Source organism: Lutjanus erythropterus, chromosome 19 (genome assembly GCF_056507025.1).
Source record: "Lutjanus erythropterus isolate fLutEry1 chromosome 19, fLutEry1.hap2, whole genome shotgun sequence".
NCBI classification, from domain to species: domain Eukaryota; kingdom Metazoa; phylum Chordata; class Actinopteri; order Lutjaniformes; family Lutjanidae; genus Lutjanus; species Lutjanus erythropterus.
The window spans coordinates 2,791,848-2,803,348 of NC_139335.1; the positions used below are offsets into that span (position 1 = coordinate 2,791,848).

General features: G+C 39.7%; 1 protein-coding gene across 1 annotated transcript in view; it reads right to left on the reverse strand.

Moving 5' to 3' along the window:
* The window catches only part of shank1 (SH3 and multiple ankyrin repeat domains 1), a 115,764-nt gene extending 113,875 nt beyond the window's left edge, over positions 1-1,889 (reverse strand). Inside the window, exon 1 of the mRNA XM_084743455.1 lies at positions 1,416-1,889. The gene's annotated coding sequence lies outside the window, so the exon portion shown is untranslated. The remainder of the gene's footprint in view (positions 1-1,415) is intronic.
* Positions 1,890-11,501: the final 9,612 nt, after the last annotated feature.

Genomic DNA, 11,501 nt, shown 5'->3' on the forward strand with positions numbered 1-11,501 from the left:
AATCGCGCTCATGGTGCGTAACCGCCGGCTGTCTTCTCTGATGATCCGCTCTGCCATCCTCTACCTCCACGTCCCTGAGGCGACACGCCACATACAGAGCATGAATAGCATGTGCATGTGAGTTACTATGACTGTGTGGGAGATGTGCCCGCCATTGTGTGCCATTGTCCAAATCTGTGTGAAACAGAAGCTGAGCACACAGCCACGTCTCTCACGCTTCAACGCCTCCGACAACAAGTTATTCGCAGTTTAACTTTCAGTCCTGCTACATTATGCTGTCGCACGCCGCTGTGTGCAACACTTGATGCGATGTAGAAGTGGTTTGTGTGTAATTATGTGTGCCCTGCAAAGTGACCTGCCATCACCTTCCTGTGGGCTGTGTTCAGTGGATACAAAGGCATCTATAGATAGATTCAACTCAGGTGGAGAGATAATGACAGGGGCAGACCAAACACATGTTCCCTGCTGGCAGGGTGACCCTTTTCTAGTAGAAGCAGCAGCTGAAGTGAGAGGACATCAGTTGGAATATCTGCTGTTTAATGCATGACAAGACACTCATATCTATATCCGTTCCTGAGTGCGTTTTTCTACACATTTTTAATGCTCAGGTACGTCTGTGTGCACGCTCATCCATGCATACCCTGCCTTACACGCTACAGTCAATATGTCAGGGTAGACCAAGTGTGATTTACGAGGTGATTTTATGCACAGGTTAGCTTTTTAATGTGAACACTGAGCAGAAAGCTGCTCTGTGCAGATCATCAGCAATCCTTGGCAGGCATGCAAATGTATGTGGGAGGGATTATCAGTTTGCCACTATGATAAATCCAAGAGCTGACAAGTAGCATCTTTCATACATTTACCTATGCCTACTGATGATGCCACATACATCTGATTCTCTGTCGTGTCTTTGCCTCAATAAATCTACAAATATGTGTCCCTCCACTGCTGCATCCTCCTTTTTTTTTAATTATTCTCCCACTTCTTTCTCTCTTCTTCCACCGCTCTGTAAACCTGGGATAGTGCATTCATCTGCTGGCATCAAGGAGTAATCCGCTGCCAAACACTGCTCGGTTTGCCTTCCTTGTGTCTGTGCATCCCTCTTGCAGCTGCTCTCATTTCATTTTATTCTGGTTTTAAGTGTTTATTTTGTGCAACTGCTGCACATATCTCCGTTTAACATTGGGATGTTGCATGCACAGGCTGCCATGTGAGAGAGGAATTCATGTTTCAATGCAGTAAAAGTTGAACATGCAACCCCCCCTTCCACCCCCCTGCTGCACACATACATACACCCTTTTGAATCCACCGCTAACACAAAAATTGTTCTGCTCTGCCATGCACCCCCCCATCCATCTCCATGCACGTCTCCTTAAAGAGAGGAGAAGAAAGAAAAAGACAGAAAACATTCTTACTGTCTTCTACAATCCCTGATGAAATAGAGAAATCCCTCCTCTGGAGAAAGGGACAGAAGTAGAAAAGAGAGGAGGGGGAGCCCAGCGGTTGCCAGTTGCAGAGGAATAAGGAGGAGTGAGGAGGGGCGAGCAGGAAGATGATGAAGAAGACTGGTTAAAGGGGAACAAAAAAAAAAAAAAAAAGAAAAGACAATCACTGCTGCAACAATGAAGAGCCTCCTCCTCCACAGCCGCCGCTGCCACGAGAAATTACAAGGTGTCCGGCGTGCTGCCGTACGCTGAGGGATGGAGCATTATCCTCGGCTCCCAGCCCGTCCTCCAGCAGCAGCAGCAGCTCTGTAGTAACACTTCTCTCCGCTCGGTCCGGCAATCTCCCCATCCCTCGCTCACTATCCTCCCTCCTCCTCCCTCCCTTCAGCATGTTCTCTCTCTTTCTATCTCTCCTCGTACTGGTTGGCTGGCTTCTCTCCCTCACCCTCCCTCCTATGCCTCTGTCTCTCTTTTGTCCCCCCCCCCCCCCCCCCCATCTCTCTCTCCTCCATCATTACCCGGATACAGGGCATACCCCTCCCTCCCTCCCTTTATCTTTCTCTCTCTCTCTCTCTCTCTCTCTCTCTCTCTCTCTCTCTCTCTCTCTCTCTCTCTCTCTCTGTGTGTCTTTGATGTTTTGGAGTTGGACTCTTAGCTGTGAAAAACTCTGTGTTTTTTCCCCGTCTCACAGAACTGAAAGCACCACAGAACTCAGTGGGATCCACCCAAAGGTGCAGAGATACACACACAACACACACACACACACACACACACACACACACACACACACACACACACACACACACACACAAAAGATAATCCAATAATTACCACGCAATATCAACAACAAAACCACACACATCAATTAGAGAAAAATTTCTCATTTTTAACGGATTCCTCCCATAATCCAACGATTATATCCAAATCAAAGATACTGAGCAGCACAATCTGCAGCAGTGCAGCCAACATGTGTATTCTCTCCATCACACACACACACACACACACAGAAATATGAATAAGGAATGTGTGTAAGAGGATGAGGGAAGCCACTGCTGCAATGCTTATTACCATACATGGAGAGGGGGTGAGGGGAGGAGAGGACTGTGGGTGGAGAGGGAGCCTTCTACTGACGAGCTGAACTGAATAGCAATTAGAAATCAACTCCATTATGCCAATCATTGGTGAGTGAAGCATGTCAAACTCGCCTGATAGGCTCTGATGAGCTAACACCCCTTTAGTAGTTGGGGATGAGGAGGAGGAGGAGGAGGAGGAGGAGGAGGAGGAGGAGGAGGAGGGTCACCATGGTTGTGTATAATAATGATCAGAGAGACAACAGTTGTTTTTTCAGCAGTCACATCTTCCTCTTGTTGCCGAGGGGTGAGAAATATAAAAATCCTGTGCCGCCTCACCTGACACTCGGTTAGTCAGGAACTGGATTGTGGATTATTCAAGTGGGATCCCAGAGCTCCAGAAGAACCAAAAAAAAAAAAAAAAAAAACTGGAGAAATTCCCTCGGTGGAAAACTGGTTACAGCTGATGTTGACGAGAGCTGCGCTGCATGTCAGAATCTAAGAGGGCAAACTCTCACGCATCGTAACGTTAACATGATGAAAAATGATTATCAGACTATGAAAAATGGCTTCTCCAGCGCAAAAACTTTCTGGATTTCATTTTGCCAGTTCTTCCAGCAGTCTCAGTGGGGCATTTTGATCCTGTAGCCTCAATCTTGCCCGATATGGTTTTTATTCTCCTGGAACATTTTTTTTCCAGAATTGTTGCTGCTCTATTTGATCTCGCAGGTCATCCTAAAAATCAGGATTCAACAATAAGGATTGGCCGCCTGCCCAGGACAAGTAAAACATCATGTTGTGCCTGTAAATCTGGCAACTCACAAGTGGAGAAAAAAAAAGCAAAATGGTTTCCAGCTTTTTCTCCATTTATTATCATATTAAACTGAATATCTTTGGGTTTTAGATGACAGAATGAGACATTTAAAGACTTTGTGAAACTGAGATGGACATTTTCTGAAATTTTGTAGCCATTGCAGCCCTAGATTAAAAACGGACAACTAACCTTAATTAACTATTAACATAATAATTTGTCTTTTTCCACGATGGTGTGACAATAAACCAACACTAAACTGACAATTAGTAACATAAACCACTGTGTTCTGAACAAACATATCACAAATACATGTACTAACAAAAAGTATCATTTGTATTTTAGAAGATAAAATAGCAAACTTAAACTCTCAGCAATGCATCGTGGGAAATGATGCAAATGGACTGTCTGTCGGCTGCACAAGCCAGAATCTGACAGTGCTCCACAATGATTGAAGGATGCCATTACACAAGTTACATTACACAAACTAGACAAACTTTCCAGATGAAGAAAAGTGATAGGATTATGACTGCAACAATGTTTTTAAACGACTATAACTGATTAGTTGTTTGGGCTATAAAATGTCAGAAAATTGAAAAAAAAAATGTCAATCAGTGTTCTCTGAAACCTTATAGGACGTCCTCAAATGTCTTGTTTTGTCCAAAACCCAAAGATATTCAGTTTACTGTCACAGAGGAGTAAAGAAACCAGAAAATATTCACATTTAACATGCTTGAATCAGAGAATTTTTCCAATTTTTTCTTCTTAAATTATTGAAACAGATCAATTGATTATCAAAATAGTTGGCGATTCATATAATAATTGATTCATGATTGATTAATTGATTAATTGTTGCAGCTCTAGCCTGAAGCTGCATCAACATAAACTGACACAGAGCAGTTCACCTCTAAATTTCAGGTCAGTTTCAGACTCATGTAACCAATAATAATAATAATAAGATGGTCGCTGGTAAAGACAGATATACAAATTCAGATATTGGAACTGGATCAGACTTGAGGGAAAAAAAAGTGGACTGGTGCATCTATATTAACGTGAGTAAAGTGAATGTCGTGTCGTATCACATCTCAGGCCTCATCACGAGGACGTCTGTGCTTCAGCTCAAAGGTTACACTGACATGAGTGACACTGAGATCCCAGCTCTCCAGAGTGGCATTAATAACTGTAATTTTTCACATCCCTCACTGTATTTTCTCTCATTAACATTAGATCCATTAGCTGCGAGCTGGGCATTTAGAAATGGCTGTGAATGAAATGAAAACCTCACACAGCGGAGGCTGTCCACCTCTTCACTCTGTCAGTGACTCATGCGGAGGTAACTTTCTCACACAGTATTAAAAGTATTACACCATCTGATCCATTGCTTTCTTTAAATTAGCTTTGCATTGATTGGTTCGGCCTGCATCTGCCAGCACTCCTGCTTTGACTGATTGAGTCTGTATGTACGGAGGGGAGGGCGACTTTAACAGGTTTTGTTCATTAGGCTCCAGCTGGACCAACAGTATTAATTGGATGAGAGTAAGCAAGCAGTTGCAGTAAGTTGAAAGAGATTGCTGCGTTTCATCAAAACCACACACGCGACTTTAGCTAGCAGGAGACGGGTGAGTCGCCTTAATAGCAGACGGTCAGACTTAATAAAGAAGGATAGCTATAATAATGATAAGAGCAATATCCCTGCTTGTGCTGCTGACATATTTATTCAGCCCCCTTTGTCAGACACACAGGGTTTTGTTACAGTCATATTTTACACTAATGCACCGACACCTCAGCCAGTAGCCAGTCATTTAGAGCCTCTGCCACCTGTCACCTGGGAAATAATGTGCGATGCCACCGCACCTTTCTGAAGCTTTCTCCTCTGAATGTTTCTCCCTCTGTCCTCACAGCCTCCTCAGCGTGTTTCTCAGGGTTACAGACAAGTCCAACATGCAACTCAACACAGTCAGCCATTTAACATGGATACCGCCACCACTGTGCAACACTCGCATCCCATGACAGATTATAATCCCCAGAGTCCTGAACACGAGGAACATGGAGGCATGTGGCTACATACATGCATGTGGTTAAGGTTTAATGGAATTATGATGTACACGAGAGTGAGGCGAGGAGTGAGTGAGGTGACGTCCTAATGAATAATTAAACAGGTGGGAAATTTAGCAGGGTTAAACACCGCATGGAGTTGATGAGGTAAAATGATGAAGTGTACTTAAAGCTACTAAAAGAAGATTTTCAGTGATTATTAAACAGTCTAAATTTAATACTAATGCCTGCATATGACCTACATAAACAAATGAGACATCAGTGAAAAGACTGGCTATTTCTTTCTTTTCCAAAGATTGCACCATAAACCAGCACTGACATGAAACCATACAATCATAACAAAGTACACTGAGTTTCCTCATGTTCCTCATCCCTTCCTTCATCCCTCCCACACCAAGGTAAACAAAGCAGACAGACAAGCAAGCAAAAGAGCAAATAAAGGAAAGGAAAAAAAACAACAAAGAAAGGCATACTTTGAGCTGCACAGAGCAAAACAGAAAGATAATAATAAATGAGAAAGATAAAACAGAGAAGACAAAAGTGGTGACAAAATTAACAGTAACAATAACTTAATAATCCATCATTTATGGTGTGTATATAAAGGCTCTATAGGTCATGAAGTCCAGGTTCAAACAGAACAGTACAGAACATGTCAGGGTCCATTACTGAACTCCTCCTTATTTTTCTTCTAAGGTCAGAGGGTCAGTCTCTATAATAGAAGAAATTGTGATAACTGGTCCAGGAACAGCTGAAAGGTATTCTGCAATGCCACCAGGAAATCAAATGAAATGAGCCTGAAGCAGGAGGAGACTCATTTAGGATGCATGATAAATATCAGGGCCAATAATGTATTGGCCAATGCAGCCGAGCCAAAACAACATCCACGGCATCAGCCTGCTGTACTGCAGGAACCAGTCCTCCTACCAGAACATGAAGTTCCTTTGAGTGATATTCATTTACTAATGTGAACCTCTGTAGGAGGAGAAGTCTGTTAAGGTCATTACAGTAGGTTCAACATCACCACGGTGGGATGAATCACTGAAAATAACTATAATTAGGCTAATTATTCTGCAGACTGATGACAGATGCCTTTAAGTATCACTTCACTTTGTGGTGATTTTTATTTTCTTAAACAAAGAGAGTCATCAGATCCACACCAATGAAGCTACTGATGGTTTTTTCTTGTTTTGAACTTAGAATGGCGAGTTTGCCAAAAGGTGAGGAATTTACATAAAGTGTTCAGAGTCCTGGGTTTTTATCCTTGTTATTCACGTTGCAGCAGTATGACCACATGTTGGCGATATAACGGATAAGTTATCCCTAACCTGCGAGCACATAAACTGGTGTTGAACTTCTACAAGACAGCATAAAATTATTTACTCATCAAATCAGTGTAGCAAACACTGATTCATACAAGAAATTGTGCATTTTTTCCTTAACAATCTGTATTTATGTAATCCCAGCTAATCTTCTTTCATACAGCCATGCAACAAACATTATAAATATTCTATGAAACTCTTCAGAGTTCAACATAAAAAAAACATCTTTTCAGGTTTTCAGCAATAAACAGCAAAAAGAACTCACTCTGTTCAGTTCAGGATCTCAAAATTCAGTCCGAGTAAACCATCTTCACCGAAACAAATCAAACGAGGATCTGTGGAAAAGTTTCAGCGGTTCAGTTAATCAAAGAGTAAAAAGAGTAAATCACCTCACCAACAGAGTTCATCACAGATCTGTGGTCAGGTGTCAGCTGTTTGCTTCATGATCAAACAGAAAATCAAACAGCAAAAGTTTGTGAAAGAAGAAAATAAACGGAAAAAAGGAGAAATGAAGACCTGACGTTCACCATCTCACCTGCCATGAAGGGAGATTATTTATCGGCTGGTTCCGGAGATATTCGGTCTTTTCGGTGGCGTTTTTCCCACGCCACCTTTCAGACACCATCACTTCCGTCTTACCTCCTTTATAAAGGAAGAGACGTGGACCGACTACTCGAAAAACGGTCAGTGATTGGTTGTCAGGATGGACAGGTGACAGAGGGGTGTGGCCTCATTAATTAACATTAATTAACTTAACGGGGACAGAACATATTATTAAACTTTACTATAAATATACCAGAATTAACCAAAAGGCTAGTTTTTATTGAACAGATGTAAAGTTGGAAACCTAAAATCAATCTGAAAATGAAGAAAGAAGTAAATGAATGAAAGAAATCTGCCTTATAATCAGTTTCAATTTGAAATGTGGACGCTGTCAAACTCAATATCAGCAACTTTACAGAGACATTATGAAGAAATGAAAAGAAAAGAAAACTGAATAAGAAAATGTTTGTTATTCATAGAAATTTCATGAACTCATTAACTGAAAATGAATAAAATAAAGAATTTAAATAAAGCAAACATCACATTTCTTTATATATCTTTTAAATTTTAGTAATATTTTATTCTCTTATATTTCTTTATTTTATTTCTTTATCATTCTGATGTATTATTTTATCCTTTATTATTCTTTTTCACTTGTAAATCGTTTATTTTCATATTTTAGGGGCCAGGTAAAAAACAAGCATTAATGATAACTTTATTTACCAGAAGAAATAAGTAAACATTAAAAAACACTTTTAAACTGTTTTAATTCAAAATGACTTGCAGAGTTTTATTTTTATTTGACAGTATTGATATTGACCTTGTTGTGGATGATTAGATGGAGGATTAAAGCTGCTCCAGGACTTCAGACAGGCAGCTTTAATTTGTCCTCACTGCTGTTTGTGAGGGAACATGGACTGTTTGTAAAATCTAAATCAGGGCTGGACAAACTTTTCCCTTCAAGAGCCAAAACTGAAACTTATTGAAGCACAAACTTGATGTGTCATACAGATACAAAATGATACTAAGATCCCAAGTTCCATTAACTTCCTGTGCAAAGAGTCGCTCTGTCCGTCTGTTCAGATTATGAAAAATAATTAATAATAAAGGATGCTATTTAAAGAATTTTATTATATTATTTTGGGGCTTTTGCCTCTATTGAACAAGACAGGAACGGTGAGAGAGACAAAGGAGACAACAGACAAAAATAAAACAGCATAAATAACAATTTATATATTTATTCTTAATTAAAGCTAGAAACATCTGGTGGGCCGAATCAGACTTTATGGTGAGCCAACTTTGGTCCGGGCGCCCCAGTTTGGGCAGCCCTGATCTATTCAAAATAACAGCAACAAAACAGTGTTACCTGAACAAACTGACCTAACAAAATGAGACATGAGGGAACATATATATAGTAGCTGGGCCAAACCAACCAACACAAGCGGGGGAAACAGACAGTACAGACAGCTGAAACAGTTTCCGCCTGCCCCTCCTCCACAGACTTGAGGAAGCTCAGACAGGCTGCAGGGACACTGCAGGAGTGCAAGCCGGGTGCAACATTTTAATTGTAAATTGATCAGCTGATTATGACTGTCAGTTGCCTGTAAATACTGAGTTCATCCCACTGCTCTGAAAATACACACTGGAGTTTGAGTTCAGTGCCTCCTGTCTGCCAAACTCCATTAAGATATTGCTCAATTTAACTGTCATAAACATCTCCTCCTTCTAAAAGATTATTCATGATTTTTTTACGATGCATAAACACACACTTACTCATTTGGTGAACATTTGGCATTAATTTAAACTCTAATTAATGTGAAATGGGCAAACAATGACACAAGTTACAGGCCAGAATTGACATTTCCAAGGATGGTAGTCATTTTAGGATTGATTTATTTAGTATATTAAGTAAAGGATCTAAGTAGCTCTTCCACCGGTGGTTTAAAGGAGATAAAACCGAAGACATCATGTTCTGATAAGTGCTGAGACTAAAACTGGTGTTGCATTAATGGGTACATAAATCTGAGCAGAATAAACTTGTGTACTCTGTTCTGACAGCTGAGAAACAGCAGCTTTTAATATTAATCGGTCACAGTTATTTATTTTTTTTCTGTCGCTTTAACTGTACCATCTCCAAGACTTTCCCCTCACTACTATAACGGATAATCCCTCCCTCTCTCTCTTTCCGTCCTCATTATGAGAAAACTGTTATACTTGGCATCAGAATTAACTGCTCTGCTGCTGCTGAGAGCTAGAGAGAGAAGCAGAAGTGGGTCACAGGCTGGAGGAGAGGAGGGGGATTCGAGGGGAGGAACGCGAAGGCTGGGTGGGTTGGGATGAAAGCACAGGTAGAGAGGAAGGAGGTGAAAGTCTGAGCAGTAAACCAGGAGGATGAACGCCTGCCTCAGGCTTTGAAATTAACCAGATGACTACATCAGAGCAGGAGGACACAGAATATGAAGCTAAACTGAACCAGACAGAGGAAATGACTGAGAAAACCTTCACTGAGGAGTAAACAACTTTATCTGCACACCATGGACATGACACTTTTAAATATTAACTCAATTGAAATATTTCAGCTACATGTTTATTTAAAGGCTCAGTCTGTAAGAATTACAGGTATTTTATGGCAGAAATTGAATATAATATTCATTCATTACTGTAAACTTGCCTGAAAGTAAGAATCCTGTTCTCCTGAGCTGTTTGCGCGGGTTCTCTTTCATGGAGGTCGCCATGTTGAGTTTTCTCGCCACCGTGGTTTTCCTACTGCAGACGTACCCAACTTGTTTTGACTGGACAAGGGGCCTCTTTTGCAACATGACAGGAGACAAGGGTCCATTTAATTAAAAAAAAAATAATAATAATGTTATTTATCAGATAAAATGAATAAATAGAAGACGACTCATAACTCAGCTTTCCTTGAAATTCTTTATTTTCAAATTAAATGACTTATTAACTGAACTTGTTAACTAATATAAAATGTATTAATTGATAATTAACTGAGTGAAATGACAATAAAGAAACTTGAACTTTAAATGAAGGAGAAGGAAAATGAGAAAAAAAAAAGTCAAGTGTGGATGCAGGACGCATTTTCTATGTTATTAATTTTTAATGATTAATCAATTGTTCAATCTTCAGATTTTAAGGAAAATGTAGAAAATTTGCAACTCTAATTGACAGATAAATCAGATATTTTACTACATGTATAACTACAACCGCCTTTTAGTTAAACTTTGGTAGTTTATAGAACATTAAACACAGCTGGAACTTCTTCCTTCATGCAGTTCCTGAAAGTGTGATTCATAATCATAAACCATAAACCATAAACTGCTCCTGCCGGGGACAGAATGAATAGCATATTTAAGTTCTTTTAGTATGATATTAAAAATTTACGGGATCAAAATTATCCTCGCTTCTGCAGAACTTTTGCTCCTCTTCAGATAATAGTTGTCTTTCACTGCAGAGCTCGGTGTCTGAAAGGCCGTCGCACAAAGATCAGCCTCGTTTATTCCATCACACAACATCGCACAACATTTCTCTATCAGTCCTTCCTTTCTGGAAAAAAAAACAAACGTGTGAATCAATTTATTTTCACTGTGAATTTGGAAAAGAGCATAAAATGGAATTAAGTAAGTAAAAGTAGTAAAGGAACTTATTCTCTACCACTTCAGTGGGTGGAGACAATTTAAACAGGATTTGAAAAACCTACTTGAAATTCACACCGATAAAAAAACGTCTCTGTTGTTCAGAGTCTTGATTTGAAGGATCTGATTCTGTATCAGAACGGAAACGATTAGTAATTTGTGACATTTTATGGAAGAAGCAATTAATCGACTAATAACAGTCAGCAGATTATTTGATAATGAAAATAATTCTTAATTGAAGTCCTGGTGTGAGAAGACAGGATTGCATCACATGGTAGAACCTTCAGAACGAGTAGAAGTAAAGGAACTGATGTCTTCCTTTTCCTTTTAAGGAACGATCGATCGATCAAATTAACAAGCTGATCATCCCATCACTTGTATTTACTTTAACTGAAGGAGTTAAATCATTAAATAATTTAAAATATATTAAAATGATCAGTTTTGCTTTTCTGTTTTCTGTCACAGTACATTTTTATTTGAATATTTTTCCCACCAACATACTGTATGTGTACTTATGTTGTACAGTATTATTGATTAGTTGAAAGAAAAATTAGTGGCCAACTATTTGTATTGCTTAATTATTTTATTTAATAATCGACAGTGGTGGAAAGAGT